Below are 22682 nucleotides of genomic sequence, written 5' to 3'. Positions count from 1 at the left end.
GAGGAATGGAGGAAGGAAGGAAGGACAGAGTAGGGGGAGAGGTAGAGAGAGGTCTTCCGTTTACTGGTTCACTCCCCAAATGGCCACAATGGCCAGAGCAGGGCCAGATTGAAGCCAGGAGCTTCCTCTGGGTCTCCCATGTGAATGCAGGGGCCCAAGGCCTTTGGCCATGTTCCGCTGCTTTCCCAGGTGCGTTAGCAGGGAGCTGAATCAGAAGTGGAGCAGCCGGGACTGGAACAGGTGTCCATTTGAGATGGCAGCATTGCAGGAGGCGCCGTAACCCACTGCACCACCATGTTGGCCCCACATATTTTTCGTCTCCTCAAGATGGATTCCTTCTGGGAGTTTCTTGAGTCAAAGGAACTGAACTTCAAGATTCCTAACGGACCTCACGCTGTTGTTTTCTAGAGAACATTTACAGAGCTATACACATTTTGGCAATGTGGGAAGTGACCTTGTTGATGTATCTTCCTCAACACTGAGTGTTACAGGGTTTTTATTTTGTATCTTTAGTCTGAAATGTAACATTATTTTTCAGCAGCTTATTTAATGAATCCCAGACATGATCAGCCATGGCAGGCATGTTACATTTTTCATTTACAACCAGTCAGTTTGAACTGCTTTTGTGTGTTTATTAGTTCATTGTTTTCTTTTGTCAGCAGTCAAAACTTTTCTATTGGGGTGTGACCGTTTTCACATTTATAGGAATGTGTGTGTGTGTGCTACTTGGGGAAATAATTTTCCGAGTTTTCTTGACATGTAAGTTTGCTTAACATTTTTTTTAAACAGACACAGAACCCTTAGATTAGATTTTATTTTTGTCTTTTTTTTTTCTCCCCTGTGTGACTTGCTACCTTGGGCTTAGGAATTCCTTCTGATGCTGAAGCTAAAAAAAAATTGTCTACTTACTTGAAAAATAAATTCATGTCTTCACGTTAAGTGTAGCAAGTTAAAACTGGGGTCATATGCAAAGATCCAAATGGATTATTTTCATAAGAATAAACACGACTATTTACTGTTATATCTAGTCCTGCGAGCCCAAGAGTTTTACCAAGAGTTATATCCAGCCCTAGGAGCCCAGAGCGGAGGGTGTGATAATTTTCCAACATTTTACTATGAAAAATTTCTAACTTAGAACAGTGTTGAAGGCATTTTATAGTGAACTCTCATAGTATACCAACTAGGTTCTGCCATTAGTATGTTGTCACCTTTTCATTATCATCTGTCTTATGTGAGATTTATTCAAAAATGCAGAATGAGAGAGAGAGATAAGAGAGGGAGGGAGGAAGAGAGAGAGAGAATGGGAGTATCTTCCATCTGCTGGTTCACTCCACAGATGGCCACAGTGGACAGGGCAGGCTGAAGCCAGGAGGCTGGAACCCTACCCTGGTCTGCCCTGGGGGCCATTTCCCACTGCTTTCCCAGGTGCATTAGCAGGGAGCTGGGTCAGGAGCAGAGCAGCCAGGGCTTGAACTGCCGCTCTGATAGGGGTTGCCAGAGTCGCAGGTGACCCCTTGCATAATGATTTTTCAATCTCATGAATAATTATTTGAATTCCAAAGTGGAATAGCAAAGATATTTTTTTCCCTAATCCTGTTTTTCCTCTCACTTGTTTGTTTGGTGTCCGGGAAGCATGAGCAGTTTTCTGTTGTTAATGAGTACAGTGAGACCGTGAACAACACAAACGCCTTGGCGGCGACTTCCCAGAGGATGCTGTGTTCCTGGTGTGACGTCGCGGGGTGTGGTGGCTCCCCCCACCCCCGAGATGAATGTGATTCTCAGACTTCATTCCCAGGCTGTCAGGTGCGGCCTCCTGTGGTACAGCACCGCTGCTCCTTGTTCTCCCTGGGGGAACTGGAGCACGGATGAAACAGAGTCCAGAAAGGCCTGGTGAGGTGCTGAGATGCTGTAGAGTCTGTGCGAGGTAGGCCTGGTCTGAGCCGGCTGGGGGGCTGCCTGGGCACGGTGCTGCCACAGAGGCAGGCCCCGGGAGTGAGCTTGAAAGAGGGCTTTGGCCATAGTTGGGACTGCTTTTCCCGGGTGGCCACTGTCACCCTGTGCCAGCAAGCCCTCAACAGAAAGGCTGCTTTGTCCAGGCCAGCCCTGAGGACATCTGGCTCTGTCCCTGGTTCCCAGCGAGCGACAGGCCAAGTGGAACGCAGGCTGGGGAGCGTAACTGCTTCTTTCCAGCACCCAAAATTCCAGTCAGTGTTTGGGACCGGATAGCACCCCAACTTACGGATGGGTTTGCGCTGTCCCGGCAAAGTTTTCCCACCTCTGCTGTGTGCCACCCGGAACAGCACACGTTCACCAGATGGGAAAACTCACAGCGTGCTTGGAAAGACTCTTCTGGGGTCTCTGGTAGACATTAACTATGGTTTGCTTTTTGTAACTTCATTTCCCCCTGCAAGACTTCGATTTGTACTATAAAATACATAAGTTTTGTTAGGTTCACAGATTGTTTTTTCCCCCTCTGTGCAAAATCTGACTTCACTCTAGAACACCAAATGTAGGTCAGCATCCAGCCCCTTCCCCGAACTCTGGGGAGACAGCTGCTTTCAGCTCCCGTGAACATGAAGGACGTCCTGCAGGCTCCAGGTCAGCTCGGAGGTTGGCATTCTAAAGCCGTTAGAAGTGGCCGGGGTATGAAAGGACACGAGGGCACGCGTGAGCTCATTTAGCACGGGCAGCCCTGCCTGCCAGGAAGCTCGGGAGCCGACTCGCTCCTGACCGAGCCCGTTCCTGCCTCCACAGCGTCACCACACTTCTGAGCCCCCTGCTTCTTAGTGAGCAGCGCTCCTCCTCCCGTGGCATCCAGCCACAGTGCTTTCAGGTTTAAGAAGCCTGAAAACATTGAACGTGACCTACATCGGGTCTCAAGCAGAGGCGTTCTATTTGAGTGAATGGCCCAAGTCTCCTGCCCCCATCACCTCTTGCGTTACGCCCCAAGAAGAGTCAGTTTGTTGCTCCCCAAACTCCCTGTATCATTTCCCGCCTTTGGAAGTGCAGCTCCCCCAAAGCTCACCCCGTTGCCCGCTGCTCTGTTCAGGAGCTGACCAGAGGTGCCTCAGCATGGCCACTGCTCCCTGCCCCGGGCTGCCTGTCACTTGACAGTTACGCAGATACTGGAGTATTTTTGCACTGATTCGGCTTTTACTAATTTGCCAGGAGCAAGGGAGGGTAGGTAGAAAGCATCTAACCTGTTATTTGCCTTCCTGTTAAAATGTGCGGCAGACTGATGTAAGTCACTGGCCTCTGTACCGCTCATCAGCATGGTATGCCTGGAGTTTATGAATCACCTTCTAAGTCCTCAGCTTGTTTGAGAATTTAGCTTCCAGGCTCGACGTGCAGGAGGGAAGACAGTGAGATCATAGGTGCCGCGGAGTGGAAATGAAGTTATGTTGCAGATGCTGTACCTTGAACATGGGGGAGCCTGAGCCAGGTGTCCCTGGGAAAGCTGCCGTGCCAGCCGAGGCCCAGCTGTACGCGTGTGAGTTGTCTCCCCAGCGCTGACACGCCAGACGAACTGAGAACTTGGGCAAGAGTTGAGATGGGCGCACGGAATAAGTGTGGACACCTTCACAGGCAGTGGGATTGTACAGCAGGCGAGGAGAGCAAGTAGGAGATGACTGAGCTTCAGCCTTAACTCTGAAGATGGATCCCTATGCTACATTGTTTCTAATACCCTAATACCCGGCGTTTACTTTCCAGGATTAAAAACACACACACACTCACCACAGAGGGAATCTTGAGGCTGTCTTAGAGAGATCGGGGGTGTTTTCCTGGGTGGTATTTTTGCTCTGCTTATTGAGCTGGAGAGCCCACTCGTACAGAACTGAGATGTCACCACCATGTGATAAAGTGTCGATCGACAGTGACCTCATGTGTCCTGATGGTGACTAACCCTAACCCACAGTGCCAGCTCACTGTGGGCGCATTTCCTGTGGCCTCGGTGCTCTGGGGTCAGACTCAGCAGGGATCGTTCGCCCGCATGTTCCAGTCCCTCATTCTTCCCTCGTGTCAGCCAGAGGTGATGGTCATCCCGAACCACCAGCAGGTTCCTAACAACATCTGTGCCAGGCGCCGGGCCAAGGACTTTCTATTGATTATCTCTTTTGATAAGCCTCTGTGGCAGCTACCTTTATGGTGCCCATTTTACAGACAGAAGACTAAGGCTGGGAGAAATTAAATCATCGCCCCGGAGACCACACGGCTGGTAAGTGGGGGGGGGGGGGGGGATTTCTGCAGCACAGCCCCCTGGCTCCTCCACCCAAGCTCTTGACTTGTACCCATATCCAGCTTCCAGAAGTGGCTCGTACCGGGGAGGCAGCTCATCCCCAGGGGCCACGCCCCATCACTGAGTCGGCTTTTTTTTGTGGTGGTTTTTATGTGAGTGCAGCCCCGCCGGCTGTGTGCTCTGTGCCCTACCTTGTCCACCACCTGGCTGCACATGCGCAAGGCGCCCCCTGCACTGCCGTGAGTGTGCACACTCAGAAAAGGTAATTAGCAAAGCAGCTGTCGCAGCCACCAGGGGAGGCGACACGCGACGTGGCCCCCGATGGACCAGCCTTTCCTCCTGATTAGAAACAGGTAGAGCTCCTTGGTCAGTCCAGGCCCCGTGGTTTACGTTCCCTGCGGAGACGCAGGAGTCTTGCCTCCCGCCACGGGTGCTTGCGTGGCTGTGTCGTGCCTGGGTCAGAGAGAGCTGGTTCCCTGCTGAGACTCTCAGCGCTCTGTTCTCCCGGGTCTGGACCTCTGCTCCAGCCAGGTGATGCTGGCTGTGCCTGCCTCAGCCTGGATGCCCCTCCCCTTCCCCCTTCCTGGCCAGCCCTCTGGTCCCTGCTTAGATGGAACCTTCTGCAGGCAGCCTCCCCTGCCTGCTCAAGGCTGAGTCCTGGCCACCCACCGTGTCCACAGGTGGCCTCCGCATACCCCTTTGTGCGCCTACCGGGCTTTGTTCCGACTTCCTACCCTTCTGTCTGTCTTTCCTGACTCCTGCTGGCCTCTGAGAGCTGGCGGTGGGTCTGGGTGCTGTTTACTTTTGGATAAACACCTTGACACATAGTAGACACCCAATAAACATTCGAGTGAGGAAGAGAAGTGACACACGTGGTGACAGCAGGAGCTCATCTACACGGTGTCGAGCGTGGGCAGTCGATGAGGCACTTCTCACGCGTGGCTCCATCTGAGCCGCTGTGGCTCCATCTGAGCCGCACAGCGACCGCCCCCTGCTGTGCCGACGAGGCCATGGCCGCTTGGTGCAGTGCAGACATGTGGTTATTGGGTGCTAGAACAGCACCCCGGGCTCAGGTCCTCGGAGCTGGCGGTGTGCGCACTAGTGCAGTGTATGGATTTTTCCCAGGACAAATCTGTTAACAAAGGCAGTGGGCATCCTAACCCTGGCCAGCCAGACTCAGAGAAAGAATCCATGGGTTTCAGTGAGTGTCTGTCTCCTGTCCTCTGCCTTGTGGGCATCCCCTCCCCGCCACGTCTCCAGCAGGAGTCTCAAACCAGCGCGCGTGGATCCTTTCCCGGTGGCCAGGTGGCAGCCGTGAATCTTTGTGCGTGACCGCTCACCTCCTGGGTAGAGCTCTGGGAGGAGCGGAGAGCTGGTGTGGTTCTGTGTGTGTGTTGGGGGTGGGGTGTGGGGGTGTTTCCGTGAACTCCTGGGCGTATTGAACAAGGGAGATCCCAGCTGCGATAGAGTGAGTGGGAAACGCACAGGGTGGGAGGTGTGTGTGCCCGGGCAGTGAGACAGCGAGGGAATGCGAGTGGGCGGCGGGGTTGGCTGGCACTGAGAGGCTGTGGAGAGGTTGCTGGCCGGGTTGGGCTGTGTAATTAAACAGTTGAACAGATCTTAATAGCAGAGGGGGTGGTGTTCCCGGGCCTGCAGGGAAGCAGGGTGGAAGCAAGCGAGCTGGAAGCATCTTCAGACGCACAGAGCCAGGCAGGAATTTGCAAGAGCAGGTAATGTGGGGGGTGCGGTGTAGTGGGAGGAGGGAGGAGAGAGCTGGGTCAGTATTTCCCAGGCTTGAAACACTGCAGATCAGTACCCTGCTCTGCTCCGTCCTGGGTACCCCTGGCAGTGTTGTCAAAGGGAGGAATGTTTCATTTCCTAGGTAAATGGATTTTGCTATCATAGTAGAACATTAGACCAAGGTGATGAACCACGCCCCCACCCCCACAGCGGCTGTTTGCAGGGTCTGTTCTGCACTTTGTTCTTTGTAGCAAGATGCTGTCCCCGCATTTGCCTGGCTTATTGGGTAGGGCAGCAAGGCCAGGAAGCCACGGAAATGCAGTCAGAGGTCCCGTCTCCAGGGCATTTGGGATCAGAGCATCTTGGGAAGGTGAGACGTGCTGCCATGGGCATCCTTCTGCTTACCCGACAGAGTTCTTTTTTTCCTTTTATTTAGTTTATTGAGAGCAGAGATCACTTCACCTATGGGTTAACTCCCCAAACACCCGATACAGCCAGGGTCAGGTCAGGCTGAAACTAGGAGCCGGGAACTCATTCCAGGTCTCCCGCGTGGGTGTCAGGTCAACACCGCTGTCTCTCAGGGTGTGCATCAGCGGGACGCTGGGGTCAGGAGCCGGCATGTGAGCCCAGGCACTCGACATGGGACGTGGTCATGCTGACAATGAAGGCCTTCCACCCCCAGCAAAGACTGCTTGAGCACCTGCTGTGTGCCAGGTCCCATGGTGCTGATGGTGACCATGATGCAAACAGGCCTGGGCTCTGTCGTCATGACCCGGAGGAGGGGGACTTGCTGTCAGGGGTTCCCTCTGGCAGTGAGTTCTGGGGGCGGGGCCACAGGATGTAAGGAAGGTATGGGTGGGGTTGGGGTGAGGGCACCAGGCGTTCACCACCACGCCCGGTGAGGTTGTCCTCGTACAGTGGGCCGGCGTGGCCACGCGGGGCCCGCGCCCATTTCCCAGCTCTGTGAATCTCCCGATAGGCCCAGAGGAGATTCCAGGTGAAGCCCAAGGGCTCCCTGCCGCTTCCTGTGCCCTTTGTGGTGGGGGCAGGAGGTGAGAATAGACAGGGAGAGCTCCAGCCTCATTCAACGCCCTGTGACCATGACCCTGTGCCTCAAGACCAGACCACGGTGCAGGACGGGCAGCACAAGCCCGCCTTGGTGGACCACCACCACTGTGGGAGCAGGCCGTCGCAGGCCCAGAGCTCGGGGTCCCTCAGAAGAGGGCACGGCCCCTGCGCGTTGGGCCGGCGTGTCTCCTTTGCCCTTCCTGCTCGCGGCTCCGCCTCCCCTGGGTGCTCCTTGAACCACCCTTCCCTGGGCCGCAGAGGAACTGAACTTCAGCCTGCGGGAGCCGGGGCGGGGTGGTGGGGGTGGCGAGCAGGAAGAGGGCGCAGGAGTGTTGTGTAAACACCGGTTCTGATCCTCTAATCTTTTACTACCTGTAGGGACAGGTGGGTGCTGCTGGCAGGCAAGGCTGAGTTTGTTCAAGGTTGCGGCTTATGCAACACAGGGGAGCACCTTTGAAGCGGCAGGAGGAGGTCAGAGCAGCTGTGCTGCGCCCAGGCCTCCCTGTGCAGGGCTGTGGGGACTGCCGGGGCTAATCAGGACAGCCGACCCGTAGTTAAAATGAGTATCGTGTTCTAAAGAATTCGGCTCTGAAAGTCTTCCCGACGGGGCCCGTCTGAAGCCGCCGAAGCAGCAGCTGTTTTCGAGTTAGTCGGCCAGCATATCCTTGCACAGGGGCACCAACAGTAGGAAAAGAACATTCTCTTTAGGCAGTTACGAAGTGGAGGTAGGCAGCGCTCAGCAGGCACTGACTGTGTGGCCCAGGCCGTGCTGAGCTGGTGTCTGGGACACTGGGCAGACAGATGGAAGGAGAAGTGAAGGTATTTTTAGCTGCCTGAAACACTGATTCTCCCACATCATCCTCCCCGCCCCAGACCCGTAATTCCCGTGGGAGGTTTCTGTGGCAAAGAGCTCTTACTCCAAGGCGGCGTGCAGAGGGCTCGCTTCTGTGTCAGGATCTCAAATATGGATGAGGAGCGACTAGCTTTGTAGCCCCTGTGTGCGGGCGTGGTGGCCTGCCCGACAATGTGGCCTGGAGGGCCCCCAGCCGGGCTGTGGGTCTTAGCACAGCCCAGGGGTCACCCTTGCCTCAGAGCTGCGGAGGTGCAGGGCCCCGCGGCTCCATTCTAGTCGCTACCCCTCCTTCCCCTTTGCTAGGGTGACGCAAGTGTGCTTGGGAGTTGTGATGCCGAAAGACACGACTGCTCCAGTTGGCTTCTTTGACTTTTGTTGTTAATGTTGTTACAAAGTTTGTTTGCTTATTTGAAAGGCAGGCAGGGAGAGACACAGATCTTCCATCGACTGGTTCACTCTCCAAATGCCTGCCAGTAGCCAGGGCTGGGCCAGCCCCAAAGCAGGAGCCTGGAACTCCATCTGGGTCTCCCACATGGATGGCAGGGGCCCAAGGACTTGAGCCATTACAGCTGCCTCCGAGGGTGCACACTGGCAGGTGGCTGGAATTGCAAATGCAGGCAGTAGTACTTGAACCCGGCACTTGGGTTTGGGGTGTTGGCATCTCAGGGTATGTGCTCACGGCTGCCTGCCCTGTTTGTTTGTTTGTTTGTTTTGCTTTTTGGTGCACCAGCTGAAGCTAGTAGCAATGCTGATGACAAATCTGTGAGGTGAGCAATCTTAAGTCCAGCTCAAGCAAACAGCATGACTGGGCCGCCACTTGGGAAGGTAGCAGTCTCCACGCAGGTGTCCTGGCCACCATGCCAGGGCCTCTAGTGAGAGCATGGGCGAGCCGGTGGAGCATGGGAGTGGGGGTGGGGGTGGTTCCGGGCTGGCAGCTGGCCTCCGTCCCATGCCTCCGTTGGGTCAGGCTGTCTCGACCTGAATTCCAACTTCACTGCTTCCCTGCCAGGCCGCTCTGGGCACCTTAGAGTCACTTCCTGCCTTTGTGCCTCACCTGTTAAGTAGGGGTGGCCATCGCGAGTCCTCTGAGTGCTGTCGCGAGGACTGAGTGAGCTGGACTGAACACATCCCCCCAGGGAGAGGCCCCTCCCCCACCTCTCAGCGGGGACAGGGGACAGTAAATGGCCACTCAGAGCCAGCTCCGCCGCACAGGAGAGCCAGGGTGAGTGTGTGCGGCCTGTCCCCTGCTCACTGTGTGCCCGGGCACCCTCCCCGCCCCCACGTGGAGATGGCAGCCTTAGCCTGCCCACTCCTGCCCGCGGCCAGCATCTCCCCGGGTGACCTGTGCCCTGCGGGCTGCCAGCATTGTCCTGTGCTTCCCCAGGCAGAGTGGCCGTGGCCATGGGCCGGCTCCTCCCTGCCTGGCTCTCCTGACCTCAGACGGATCCTCCCGGACGTGCCCTGTGTTTGCGCCTCTCTCCCCAGACCCGCTGACCATTTTCACTGCTTTCCGCAGAGGCCCAGCAGAGAGGAAAGTGTGTTTATGGGGCAAGCTTAGAGAGCTCATGTGTCCTCTGGAATTCTCCTGGCCAGCGTTTAGCAGTTCTGTCCTCTGCGGTGGCAAACCCCCTTCTCTCTCCTAGTTTTGGTTTTGGATGGGGCTGTTTTCCCGTGAGAACGGCTGTAGGAGGCTGCCCCCGTGTGGCCAGCACTGGGCATTGTGAGCGAACCTAACACAGGAACCCTAAAGGCCTTTTGCCAAAGACCTTGATTTATTTATTTGAAAGGCAGGATTACAGAGAGAGGGAGAGACAGAGAGGTCTCCCATCTGCTGGTTCACTCCCCAAATGGCCACAACAGCTGGGGCTGGGCCAGAGCAAAGCCAGGAGCGTATTCTGGGTCTCCCACGTGAGTGCAGGGGACCAAGCACTTGGGCCATCCTCCGCTGCTTTCCCAGACACATTAACAAGGAGCTGAATCGGAAGTGGAGCAGCTAGGACTCAAACTGGTGCCCATATGGGATGCCAGTGCTGCAGGCATTGGCTATGCCACAGCACCGGCCCCCTCCTGGGTCTTACCTGGCTGGTATCCGCTCCCCTAGGAGATGCAGCGTGGGTATTGTCTCCTCCAGGAAACCTCTGGGTAACGTCTGCTTCCCCCCTCACCCTGGCTTGCTCCGTTATTGTGTCTCAGGTCAGTTTTTTGGAAGAAAAAAAAAAAAAGTGGAGACTGAATGGCTGGATGGAAGATGGGGGTGGGGAGACAAGACAAGGCAAGAATTTAGTCTTGCGCATTTGGGCCACTTGCTGTTACTCCTTTCCACAAGACCCAGGCTGCCTTTCTCTCTGCGCCCCTTGGGTCAGACACCACAGGGACTACCAGGAAGCTGTTGCTCACTCATTGTCAGGCGGAAGGAAGGGAGGGAGAAGAAAAGCAGGCGCAGAGATCCTGGTGAGAGTGACTGAGCTTGGCTAAGAGCCAAGTGCGCTCGTGGGGCCCTGGCTGGAAGGCAGTGTGGGTGCAGGTGGCTTGGAAACCCTGCCCCTTGATCAGCCATGCTTAGCTCGTCCTCTTTGTCCTCCTGCTGCCAGTGCCACGGTCCAGCCCGCCCGATCCTCCTCATCTCCTTCCCAAAATGCTTCCCAGAAGCACCCAGGGCCTGGCAGCCCAGGGCCGGCTCTGCGTGCTCCCAGCCAGCCGGGATTTCGCAGCCCCTCCGTGTATATCTGGAGGACAGTTCAGGTTTTCGGACACCACCGGCGCTCACACACGAAGCCCCTTGACTTGTGTGACGGGTGGTGTGGCAAAAGCACGCCGTCAAGTCACAATTAGGAGGATGGCCTTGAACCTGCCAGTCACCCCCGGAAGCCCCAGAGGAATTGGCAGCCCTCTCTTGGAGAGGGGGGCAAGACGCAGGGAACAGCAAAGAATGAGATAGCAGTGAGACTCAGGGCCTTAAACAGCTGGAGGACCATGGTGGTGGTGTATGCGAGGGGGCCTCGCCCCTAGGGGTGCAGAGGGGGTGACATGCCCAAGCGGGCTCCTGGGGGGTTGTCGGGGTGAGAAACAGGATCCTGGGTGGCGTAGCTCGGTGCAGCCCAGAGGGAAGAACCTTCAGAATAGGCAAGGTGGAGGCCAAGAACGCACCCAGCGGGGCTGGGCTCAGCCGCACTCAGGTGGGGAGTGGTGCTGTTATTGCCTGACGGAAGTGGGGTCTCGGGCTCTCTAGGGCCATCTCTTCCCCCTCTATGGCCCTGCGTCAGCTTTGGTTGTCCCCCGTGGCCTTGTGGCTCGTGGGGGTGACCCAGGAAGCCGAGGGGCCAGGTGCAGAGCCCCCCCACCGTGTCAGGCCGCACCTTGCGGCTGGGTCTTCCCTGTGGTGAAAGGCCCCGCCCTGCCCTGGCTGGGAGCTGCTGTGTGAGCCCGCGGGTCCCTCTGCCCTGTGACTGCTGGTGACCTGGAAGGCAGCAGGTGGTCCTCCGGAGCTGACTCACCGCCCTGGGAACAGCGCCCTGGCAAGGCCATCTCAGGCAAACGGACTGGGCAGCAGCGAGCACCCCCTCACCTCGCCTCTGCAGCTGGCAGGCTCTTCGTGGGCCGCAGAGTGAGCAGGGAGGTGGGGAGGCGGGGGGCTCAGGCCCGGCACAGAAACACTTCACCCTCGGTGACAGTCACGGCACGTGGTGCCTGGTTTTGTCCCAGCACATCACCCATTTACACGGCCTTTTACAAATGGAGGCAAAGGGAGTTTTTTTTTTTAAGTGATGTTTGAAGACCCCGCATGAGCCCACGCGTGCCGAGGGCTTTGCCGAGTCCCATGGCACTGAGAGCGAGCGGAGCCGCAGAGGCTGTCGGGAATGAGCCCAGGAGGTTGGAGTTGCAGCAGTACGTTTCAAATCCAGAGGCACTCTGATGGATTCTGTTGTTCGTTCCCAGAGAAGCGAGGCGACGCCCCGATGCTTCCGAAGGGCAGTTTTGTGGGGCTGGTTTTGCGTGGGTCAGGCGTGTTGTCCAGCACCTAGAAAGGGAATTAACTGGACTTTCTCTCCCGACCGGGGAGGAAAACCCCTTGTCACGACACAGGGGAAGTGCACGCCTGGCCACCCAGTCCTTTTGCTGATCTGGATTTTCCAAAGGGGTGGGGCGGGGCCGGGGAAGAAACCAACAAAACAAAAAGCTCTCTACGTTTTCACAACTGAATGCTAACTCCGAGGAAACACTGTTGGCTCCCTCAGTTCTCACGAGGCCACAGAAAGTCTGGTGACAGTTAATCAGTCTGCTGCCCGAATGCAGATGTTGTGTGTGTGGTTTAACCGCGTTGTCACCGCCAGGCGCTTTCAAAATGAGACGTTTTCTGGGGATGCAATTCTTTTCACTTGAGCAGGTTTAAGGTTTGGATTTGCTACATCGTGCGCCCTGTTAATTCTGTGCAGCCGTTCCCTTGAGCTCTGTGTGTGTGTGTCCAGGGCCAGCCTGGCCTGCTAAGGGCTTTCCAGTGAGTCCGTTGAACGCCATGGTTTAGCTGCTACATGCACCATAAACTGTGACCGGGAATTTGAGGTTTTTCTCCTTTATTTTTCTGTTCACTTTGCCTGGGTATTGAATCCATTTCTACAGGCAGACAGATTTCTGAGTGTCCCTCAGGCAGCTTCTCCTGGAAACCAGACCCCAAGCCTGCTCCATGTGGCCCTCCTGATCGAAGCTGGGAGAGAGAGGCCAGCTGATGCTAGCGCCCGTCCCAGGGAGTGGGCGCTCAAGGGGCAGCGTTACTCTGGGCTTTGTAACCTCTGTGCGGTAAGAGAACCAGCCCGGCCTGGTCGCAGAACAGCCGATGCCGGGGCCCATGGCAAAGGCGAGTGAGCACTGGACGCCGAGGGAAACAACCCGCCACCCGCGTCCAGGGCGCAGATGCGGCCACCAGGTCTCGGCCGAGCTCGCAGGGCCCGATGAGTTAACAAAGGAGGGACAGCCAGTGAGCCAGTCCCCGCCGGGCACGGGTTTGTTTATCCTGCCTTTCTGAAGTCTGCGCCAACATTCTTGATGGTTTTGAACGGTTCCGGATGTTTCTTTTCTGGCAGGGCTGCTCTCCGCACACACAAGCTCGCGACTCCAGCCCCCCAGGTGAGGGCCGGGGCAGGAGCCAGCCATGCACTGCGTGGCATGGTGTAGAAGTGTTGGAGAGAAAGTGGAAAAGCTGCAAACGCGAACAAAGGGGGCCACGCCAGCTTCCACCGGCCAGGGGTCACAGCAGGGCGCAGCGGCCAGCCACAGCCAGGCCCGTGGGCGGCGTGCCCAGGGCTCCCTCCAGCGCGCCACCATGGCCCGTCCATCCTCAGGGCGAGGCTCCCGCGTGTCCTTGGCCCCCTTCCCTGCTGGAAGAGGCAGCTTGGCCTTTGAGGAATGCTCAGAGAACCGTCTCGGTCAGAGAGGAGAAAAAACTCACTTTGACAAAAGGAAACGAATCAGTTGTTTGCCAGAGGTGGCTTGTTTGCCTAAAGCTCCTTTGTCGGCGGGTTGTGAATTTATTAGCTCCTGGGCCAGAAGCAAAAAGAATATTTCTATCTGAATGTCCAAAGAGGAGACTCAAGTAGACCTCTTTTTTTTTTTTTTTTCCTGGATGAGGAGTAGCTTGTACCACGCTAGTCCTTAGTAAAACAAACTTTGACTCCTTACCACAGGAGAATGAATTGAGCAATGTTCTAAGAACATGCTGTTCTGTCCAGGCACTGAGTGAGCGTCACTCGCAGAAGATGCTCAGGACGCTTGAAAGGGCTTCTCCCGAGTTAGAGGAGAGGCGGCAGTGGCAGGAAGGACCGGGAGAGCCGCCGAACCAGCCCGAGGGGCACGGAGACGGAGACGAGTGGCCACTCCGCCCTCCTGTCCGTCAGGTCATCAGGAAGGGATCCGAGGGGCAGAACCCCGCACGGCCGGCAGGAGGTCCCCTCTGACCGTCCAGCACCCAGAGACCGTCCACGGGTGGCGTCCCCAGAAGAGGACATGCTGGCGCTGCACACGGGCCCCAGGCGACCATGCCGCCTGCGCGTGTTTGAGGACAGCGACCTGAGCCTGCAGCGTCCAAGGTTTGTGTAAGGGGAGAAAACGAGCCAGAGACCAGGGGTTTGCACCAGATCTCAGCCCAGACAGCCCTCCCGTGAAGCCTGTGTGTTCCAGGGAGCATTTACACTCGATCTTAGCCAAAAGACCGAGAAGTGATTCCAGGGAGCATTTAAACAGCTGTCATTTATCGCTTTGCTGCTTTGTTGTTTTTAATTGGCATGATTACTGCAAAATGTGGTTTCCTTCCGCCTACCCCCTAATGTAAACCAAGTTTGTCATACCATCAAGTTAAGCATCTCCAGCAAGAATCTCTTAAAAAAATTTTTTTATTATTATTATTTGAAGGGCAGAGTGAAGGAGAGAGAGCTTCCATCCTCTGGTTCACTCCCAAAACAGTGGGGGCAGGGTGGGGGTGTCGGCCAGGCTGGCAGGGACTTAAGTACTTGGTCCAGCCTCTGCTGCTCCGCAGGTGCAGTGGCAGGTTGCTGGCTGGGAAGCAGAGCAGCCGGGACTGGAACCCGCGCTCTGCTGTGGGATACAGGGTGTGGGTGTCCCACGCGATGGCCGAGCCCGCTGCACACCCTGCAGCGTGGTGTTTCCCAAGAGGAGCTGTTGTTTAGTCCCAGTAGCAACAAGTGCCATTCTTTCTCTTCCTCCCAAGCCATGGAAACAATTAGGAAAGGTATCTTGTGTTTTCAACATGGTTTGGGGGAAAAATAATATTTCCCTCATCGCCCTATATTGTCTTCATTTTTTTTTTCCAGTTTATTCATTTGAAAGAGTGACAGAGACAGACAGATGGAGAGATTGTCCATTCATTGGTTCATTCCCCAGAGGCCCACAATAGCCAGGGCTTGGCCAGGTTGAAGAAACTGGGAGCCAGGAATTCCATCCGGGCTCCCCGTGTAGGTGGCAGGGGCCCAACTACTTGAGTTGAAGGGGTGCCATTGCAGGAAGCAGGGTCCGGAGCGGAGGTGGGACTGGGTCCTCGTCACCCTCATACTGGGCTCCACGTACTTCAAGCAGTGGCTTAACCTGCCCCCACACTGTCCTTCACCCACCCCTTCATTTCCAAAGTAGGAAATGGATTGTATTTTTTTTTAAGATTTATTTTTTAATTTATTTGAAAGGCAGAGTGACAGAGGAGGAGATCTTGCTTTTGAAGGCAAAATTACAGAAAGAGAGGGAGAGACAGAGAGAGAGAGAGAGATCGATCTTCCATCTAGTGGTTCACTCCCCAGATGGCCACAATGGCCAGAGCTGATCCAGTCAGAAGCCAGGAGCCAGGAGCTTCTTCCGGGTCTCCCACCTGGGTGGCAGGGGCTGAAGCACTTGGGCCACCCTCCACTGCTTTTCCAGGTGCATTAGCAGGGAACTGGATCGGAAGTAGAGCTGCCGGGACTCAAACCTGTGCCCATATGGGATGCCGATGTCGCAGGCGGTAGCTTTATCTGCTGTGCCACAATACTGGCCCCGAGAAATCTATGTTAAAAAAGAGTTACTGAAGAGAGAATTAGTCCATGTCCGGGCCACCCTAGTGTCCAGATGTCCTTTTCTGCGCTTGCTCTCTGGGGCCAGGGCCTTGGCCATGGCCATGTCCATGTCTGTCCGTGGCTGTGTGCTGCCTCCCTGGGAATTGTCCTTCTCAGTGCCAGAAAGACATGAGGCTGGTGGAGGTCGCTAGTTCAGCTAAAATCTCCCTTGGGGCTTTTGTTTTTCTTCTTGCTTCATGATGTTTTATGTACTTTAAAAAAATTATTGTCTAGCCATGTTCCAAATGTTAAGCCGTGGGTAAAATGTTCCCAGCAGAAGATCACACACAGTAAGCTGGGAAAATGAAACGCAAAGAGTGCTGTATGCCTTCTCAGGGTTTTGTGTGGTCCCGTGGGCGTGGAAGGTCCCCGGCCCCCCTGCTGGTCCTCACTGGTTGGGGGAGGGTGGCTGAGTCAGGACAGGGGTGCTGAGCGCCGCCCCCGTCGCCTGCTCTGCTCTGTCCGCCGGGACACCTGCAGCCGCGTGCTGCGTGTGTCATTTGGTATCCATGTGTCACCACGCCGAGTCTGCTCCCTGTCTCCAGCCCAAACTGCGTTCCAGACCTGCGCACTGTTTCATCCTGACAGCCTGAGGACGGGGATCCTGGGAAGTGGGATGAAGCTGGCCAGCTCACCCTGCACCCCCACCTCCCTTTCTCCATGCCAGGCTCTGCAGAGATGGGGATAGCAGGCCCCGGGGGAACGCCCACCCTGGCCCCCGAGGCTGGCGCCCCACCCGCGGGCACCTCCTTCCCAGTGTTGACTCCGCTATGATATTGACCATGTTTGCCGGCTCGTAGAGCTCACGAAGGTGGCGCATGCCTGTTCACTCTTGGGTCTCAGCACAGTGCTTCCCTCGTGGTCAGCTGTAACAGCATCTGTCCTTCTGCTCATTAAATCCGTGTTTCTTTTCCTCTCCCACCACCCAGAGGGGGATACACACTCAGCTTTCTCTCCCCTACCCCACCCCCCTAACCCCCAGCACCTCTGTCCTCCCCGGTCTCTGTCTGACTCCGCTGCATTCTGTCTTCATCCTGGTTTCCTGTCCCCTTCCTTTTCCCACCTGCCCAGGTCACCCTGCAGCTGGCTCAGGCCCCATCCTTGGTGGCGCCTCTGCTGACCACACCATCGGTCTGCTCCGGTGCCATCTGGTCCTAAATCCTTGCCCTTCTGTTGGTCAGTGTGACACACCCAAGCACCTTGACCCCATCCCATAGTTAGCATCCAAGGCTGCGTGTGAACCCATCCATATCACCTCCTGCTGTGTTACAGGCGGGGTACAGCCTCATGCAAGGCTCCCTGGAGGCAGGCAGTGAGCGCCTCTGGGCGGCTTGGAGAAGCCTGTATGGATCCATCGTGTGGAGACATCCCCGGGGTGCTGCCGCCTGCCTCTTGGCTGACCCCTCCTGTGTTTGTGGCTCACGGGGACTCGTGCCTCCTGTTTTACGTTCACTGGCGCTGGACTCGGGAGGTGCACGCACTCACTGCCCCGTCTGCTCAGCCTCATGCGCTCACTGCCTGGTCCACTCAGCCTCGTGCAGCTCCTGGTGTGTGGGACCCCTGGGGACTCCCCAGGGAGCGAGCAGACGGGGGAAGTGGCTGGGCCACGCTGATCCCGGCCTCCGAGCTTGTATGTCATTCCCCATACTCTTTCTGGGCCCCCTTTCCTTCCTGAGATGCCCCCAGACCCTCCCACAGCCTGTGTTTACTGATACCCAATCCTTCCACCTGCTGACTTAGGGATCCTCTGGAGATTTTTATCCAAGATGTTAGACGTGCCAGTCCCTCCACTGGGGACCGTGGTGATGGTAAGGGTGTGGGAGAGTCAGCGTTTACTGCGTTTCCCTCCTTCGGGGGCCACCGTGAGCGAGGCCGTCGTGTTGAGTGTGAGGTGACCCTGGCTCCTGGGCAGAAGCAGCAGCAGGAGTCCCAGGGGTGAGGCTTGCTCCTTGGCTGGGCTGCGTCTCTGGGGGCAGGTGTGGGACAGGCCGGAGGCTCAGCTCTGCCCTTGAATCTGAACCCCTGGGGGCTGTTGTTGGCGCAGATTCCCCGCACTCACAGGGCTGGGGAAGGCAGGGATGTCACGCAGACGCCGGAAATGCGTTTGTCAAGCTCTGGTCCTCAGAGTTGAGACCCCTCGTCACTAACTCGGGCCATGTCCATGCTCCGGTCTTCCCGTCTGCAGATAAAGCAGCGCCCATCTGCATTCCAGAGCTTGCAGATGGCCGTGGCCGCACACTCCAGAGTTCTGCAGCTCTTCGGGAAGCTTTTGAAGGACCAGGTTAGCTGAGGGGGACGTAGGCAGCATCGGGGGAGCCAGCCCCCTTCCCAGAGGTGGAGAGGCTCCAAGACCAGCGGCACGGCAGTCCCCAGCCCTGAGCCCTCATCTCCAGGATCGGTCATCTTAGAGAAGCATTCCGTAATCCTGTGCGACTTAGCGGCCCCTCCTCATGGTTGCAATTCTGTGTTTCCCCTGATGCATCCATCCCTCTCCTTGTCTGCATCTGCGAGCTTGGCTTACTTTCTAGACTTAGGTTTTTGCCAGAAGACAGCGTTCAACCTAACTCTGGCTTTTTCCTGAGCATTTCTCTCCCTGGCTGGGAGCCCCTGGGATTTGAGTCCCAATTTAAGAATCTCCCCCAGCAGGTGCCTCCTTGATGTGTGTGGACTTCCCAGGCATGGAGAACTTGTCAGAGAGCACCCAGCTTAACAGCTGCACCTGTGGGCCACACCCTGTGTCCTCACGGGCCTGTCCTGCCCTCATTCTACCCCTGCTGTCCCCATTTGCTGACGGGCATGGCACACTCTGTGGCCTCAGCAGAGCTGTAATCATTAACTCAGCAGTTGCAATAGGTAGTAATTTGACGAGTCGGGTCGGCGCTTCCTTCCACAAACTGCTGAGTCACTGCGCCTCTTGTTGGGCAAAACGCGTGAGTGTGGGAGAAGTAAGCCCTTCGTCCTGGCAGCCCTGGTTTGCTGTGGCCCACTGAAGTACTGCAAACACGCTGGTGGTCAGAGGGAACCCTCTCCCGGGATGCAGGGAAGCCGCACTGCTGCCCAGAGACTATCGGGCGGCCCCAGCAAGTTGCCAGGTCGGTCTGTGTCTTCTGTGCACGTGCTCCAGCTTTTGTCTGTGATGGGAGCCACGCACACACGCCGTGCTCTGTCTGCATCAGACCTCTAGCTGAGAAGCCCTGCCCCTGGCCTCGCTCGCCTGCCTGGTTCTGCCCCGGAATGACGCCGGCATGGGGAAGCACCAGTGGCTGTTTGTGCAGGAACTTGCTCAACCTAATGTGACTTCAGTAGGAAGGCAGAGCAGGTGCGCTGTGCAAACTGGCGTCTCTTGACACCGGCGGCGTAGCATGCCTGCGAGCGCACAAGCGACTCTCAGTGTGCTGCTGCTCGGGAGGCTTCCTGCGGGTTCCGAAGGCCGCGGAAATCCCAGCCGCTGCTCTTCTGAACCAAGACCTCTAGAGGATGGCTCTCCCGGCAGCCATGTGCACAGCTCGCTTGCCTTAAGCCTCAAGGGCGTTGCTCTACGTTGTTCCCGAAGATTCCTCGCTTGAGTTCTCCTTTTCTTAAGTGATCATCAGTGTTTGGTCTCTGCTCCTTTACCCTTAAACAGCCCAGCCCAGACCACGTTCAGGTCTTGGAATGGGAAGACGAGAAGAAAGCAGAAACTGTGAGAGCCGCTTGGTTCAGTGGGTACAGCTGGAGGTGCCCCGTGGAGACGCAGGGGTGGCATCTGTGGTTTTGTCATCGGGCGGCACTTCTGCAGGCGGCTGCTCTGGAACGCGTTGGGGCCGCATCTTAGCCACTGCACTGAACACCCGCCCCGCCTCAACAGGGGAGGACTTAGAGCTGCGTGCCCCCCCCCAACTACCCGCCCCCCACAGCCACTGCGCCCTTGCTGTGCCCAGCATGCTCAGGTTAGGGCCCCTGCGTGCCATTGTCCCAGCAGTTTGAAACCATGTTCTTAAAGAGGTGTCATCGTCAGACACAGTTGTCCTTGAGAGACCCTCCTCCCTGGGGTGGGGAGGGGGAGGGGAGCCCCGCCTGCTCGTGCAAGAACACACTGGTGTCTCTCCGCAGGGAAAGGCATGTGCCGCGGGAGGTCCTGGTGCGGTTGATTGATTCCCATCCTGGGCTCCTGCTCTGCTATCCGATTTGGAAGGAAAGCATTGCAAAGGGCAACTCGCTGGACAACAGCGTGAAGTGCGGCCACGCCGGCTGGGCCCTGCAGTGGAGACACAAGCTCCTGGCTCAGGGGCCGAGACACCAGGCAGGATCTCGTTCTGAAAGATGTGTACCACAGTGCTGGGGGCGCAGCATTGGACAGTCTCAAGTGTGGCTGTGTGTGGCAAGAGAGCACTGCCTGGGGTTTGTTTGTTCTCTCCCCTCTCAGATGTTACAGTATGTTAGAATGATTGGCAGTGAAAACCTATCCTGGCTACAGACCCCAGCCCTGCTGTATCCTGGTCTGAAAACAGAGCAGTAGCGTCCATGATGGGAAACCTGAAGACAGGAGCCGGGACACGCTCCTGTTCAGTGAGGAACAGCTGCCTCATCAGTAGGTCACCCTCCGAGGGTCAGAGCGGGGAGCACGCGCCATCTCCCCCTTCTCTGTCCTGCGAGGGCAGGAATGAGCCTCTGCTAACCTCTTCCCTGGTTTCTCATCTCCCGGCGACTACCTAGTCACACCGGGGTTTTCTGTGTGACCTGGCCTCTTACTTCACAGCTGAGAACAGGAACCCAAACTCAAGATCTCTGTCTCTGTATGTTTATTTATTTATTTATTTATTTATTGACAGGGTTAATAGAGAAAGGTCTTCCTTCCGTTGGTTCACCCCTAAATGGCCGCTACGGCCGGCGTACTGCACCGATCTGAAGCCAGGAGCCAGGTGCTTCTCCTGGTCTCCCATGTAGGTGCAGGGCCCACAGACCTGGGCATCCTCCACTGCATTCCCGGGCCACAGCAGAGAGCTGGACTGGAAGAGGGGCAACCGGGACAGAATCTGGTGCCCCGACCAGGACTAGAATCAGAGGTGCCGGTGCTGCAGGTGGAGGATTAGCCTAGTGAGCTGCGGTGCAGGCTGTTTATTTATTTATTTTTTTAAGATTTATTTATTTATTTGAAAGAGTTACAGAGAGAGGAGAGGGAGAGGGAGAAATCTTCCATCCACTGGTTCACTTCCCAAATGGCTGCAATGACCAGGCTGGGCCAGGCCCCAGCCAGGAGCCAGGAGCTTCTTCCAGGTTTCCCACGTGGGTGCAGGGGCCTAGGGACATGGGCCATCTTCTGCTGCTTTCCCAGGCACATTAGCAGATCGGAAGTAGAGCAGCTGGGAGTGAACCAGAACCCAGATAGGATGCCGGCACAGGAGGCTGCACCACAGCCTCCGCCACCTCTGTGTGTTTCAAGTCACTTTGCAGTCATGAACCTGACCAGCACCCTTGTGTCTCCCCGAGGACTTAGAAGTGTGGGAGCCTACTGAATGACTGTGCTTACATCAAACTGGGCTGAGAAAAAGTGGCAAGAACACCCGAAGGACATCCCCACCTTCATTCCTCAGCTCTTTTGAAAGGTATACTTGGAGATCAGGTGGAAAACTTACATCTGCTTACTTCTGCTAAGGGCACCTGTGTGTGTGTGTGTGTGTGTGTGTGTGTGTGTGTGTGTGTACACATTTCATGTATGTGATATGTATGTGATACACGTGGTCCTGCCAGATATAAGTAAAAGGAAGACATTCTTTTTCAGGAAGCTTCTTCGCCATAACTAAAATGTCAATCATTTGGGGAAAAAAACTTGTAAGCGGCAGTAGGCATGAGATGGTAACTAGCCATTTGTAAGAAGTAAACGGACATTTGTGTTCTAGATTTCGGGCTGTTTCCACGGAGGGGAACGTGGCCACTTCTTCCGCATCACAGGAAGAGGCAGTGAGGCCCATAAACTTCCCACCAGGGCTGGTGAAGTAGCTCATTCCAGTGTCCCAGCGACGTCCGTGTCTTGGCGCGTGTTCACATTTAAATGCTTGGCTGTGCCATCCAGGTGAAATCCTGTGCTGTGTATGTGCACTTCTCTGCAGCCGATGAGCCTTGTGTCTCTGATGCCGTGGTCTCCGCACTTCCCAGTACCCCAGCCTAGCAGCAAGAGGGGTCTGTGGGGGAGGCTGAGGGTGTGGGGGTCTCCTAGTGAAGAGCACCTGTCAGGAGCAGGACGGTCTCAGGTGCCACCTGGAGTGACCTCACAGGCATCATGGCATTGGCTGCTTGCCCTTCCAGTACTCATGGCCAGACTGTTCAGTGAGGATGACCACAAGGCAAGGCAGAAGGAGAAAACGACTTCTGCTGATGGGTTCCAGCCAAGGGGACAGCCTGCGTGTGGGGGACAGCCGGGGTTAGAACGCCCATTTCACAAAGTGACAGCGCCATGCAAAAAGATGAGAAGTTTCTAAAGGTTGAAAGAGATCGCAGAATCCAAGGCAGCCAGCAGCCTTGGTGGGGTCTGAGTTGGCAAAATAAAGCTCTTAAGAGGCTTTTTTTTTTTTTTTTTTCTGAGAGAGAGAGTGGGCCAAGTTGGACATGGACCATCCGGTTGATGGTGCTGCAAATGGCTGGTAATTGTCTTAGCTATGATAAGGTATCGCAGTCATATGGAAGAAGATCTTCATTTCTTTAGAATGGCCTCCTTTTGAAGACATGCTTGAGTAATTAGGAGAGAGCTGATGTGTGGTTGTCAGTTTCAAGTGGTTCAGCAAAAAAAAAAAAATGCACATGTCTGTTACAGAAACACAGCTAAAGCAGACGTGGGAAATGCGAACAGTGAGTTTGTGTGGTGTGAATTCAGGGACCCATTTTACTGTCATTCAAATTTAGTGTCTGTGGGAACAGTGTAACATGAAGAACACAGGCCTGGGGGGTGGCTGGAGCCGCCTGATGCCGGGACACTGAGAACTGGAGTGGGAGGAGACAAGGACAGAGGCCAAGGAGAACTAATAGAGCCCGGCCTCTGGAGGAGAGCGGAGGGGAGGGACCTCGCAGGTGCAGTCGATGGAGAATCCGAGGCTGGAAGAATCACTAGCATCAGCAAGTCACTTTGGTCTTCCCTACACCTGCCTGGGTGCTCTGACCTCAGGGTGAGCCAAGGCTTCTCCTGCCCTCACCCAGACCCCAGTGGAGGATTCTCCTTTGA

The 22682-nt window shown here is 56.0% G+C and overlaps 1 protein-coding gene across 7 annotated transcripts in view; it reads left to right on the top strand.

Annotated features, from left to right (window-relative positions):
* Positions 1-22682, top strand: part of LOC149127589 (uncharacterized) — a 139713-nt gene that overhangs the window by 78964 nt on the left and 38067 nt on the right. The gene's annotated exons all lie outside the window — the stretch shown is intronic.

Source organism: Oryctolagus cuniculus, chromosome 3 (assembly GCF_051225735.1).
Source record: "Oryctolagus cuniculus isolate XC-2025 breed Fujian yellow rabbit chromosome 3, ASM5122573v1, whole genome shotgun sequence".
Taxonomy (NCBI): domain Eukaryota; kingdom Metazoa; phylum Chordata; class Mammalia; order Lagomorpha; family Leporidae; genus Oryctolagus; species Oryctolagus cuniculus.
The sequence above is the reverse complement of the archived record's forward strand: the minus strand, read 5'-3'. Positions and strand labels throughout refer to the sequence as shown.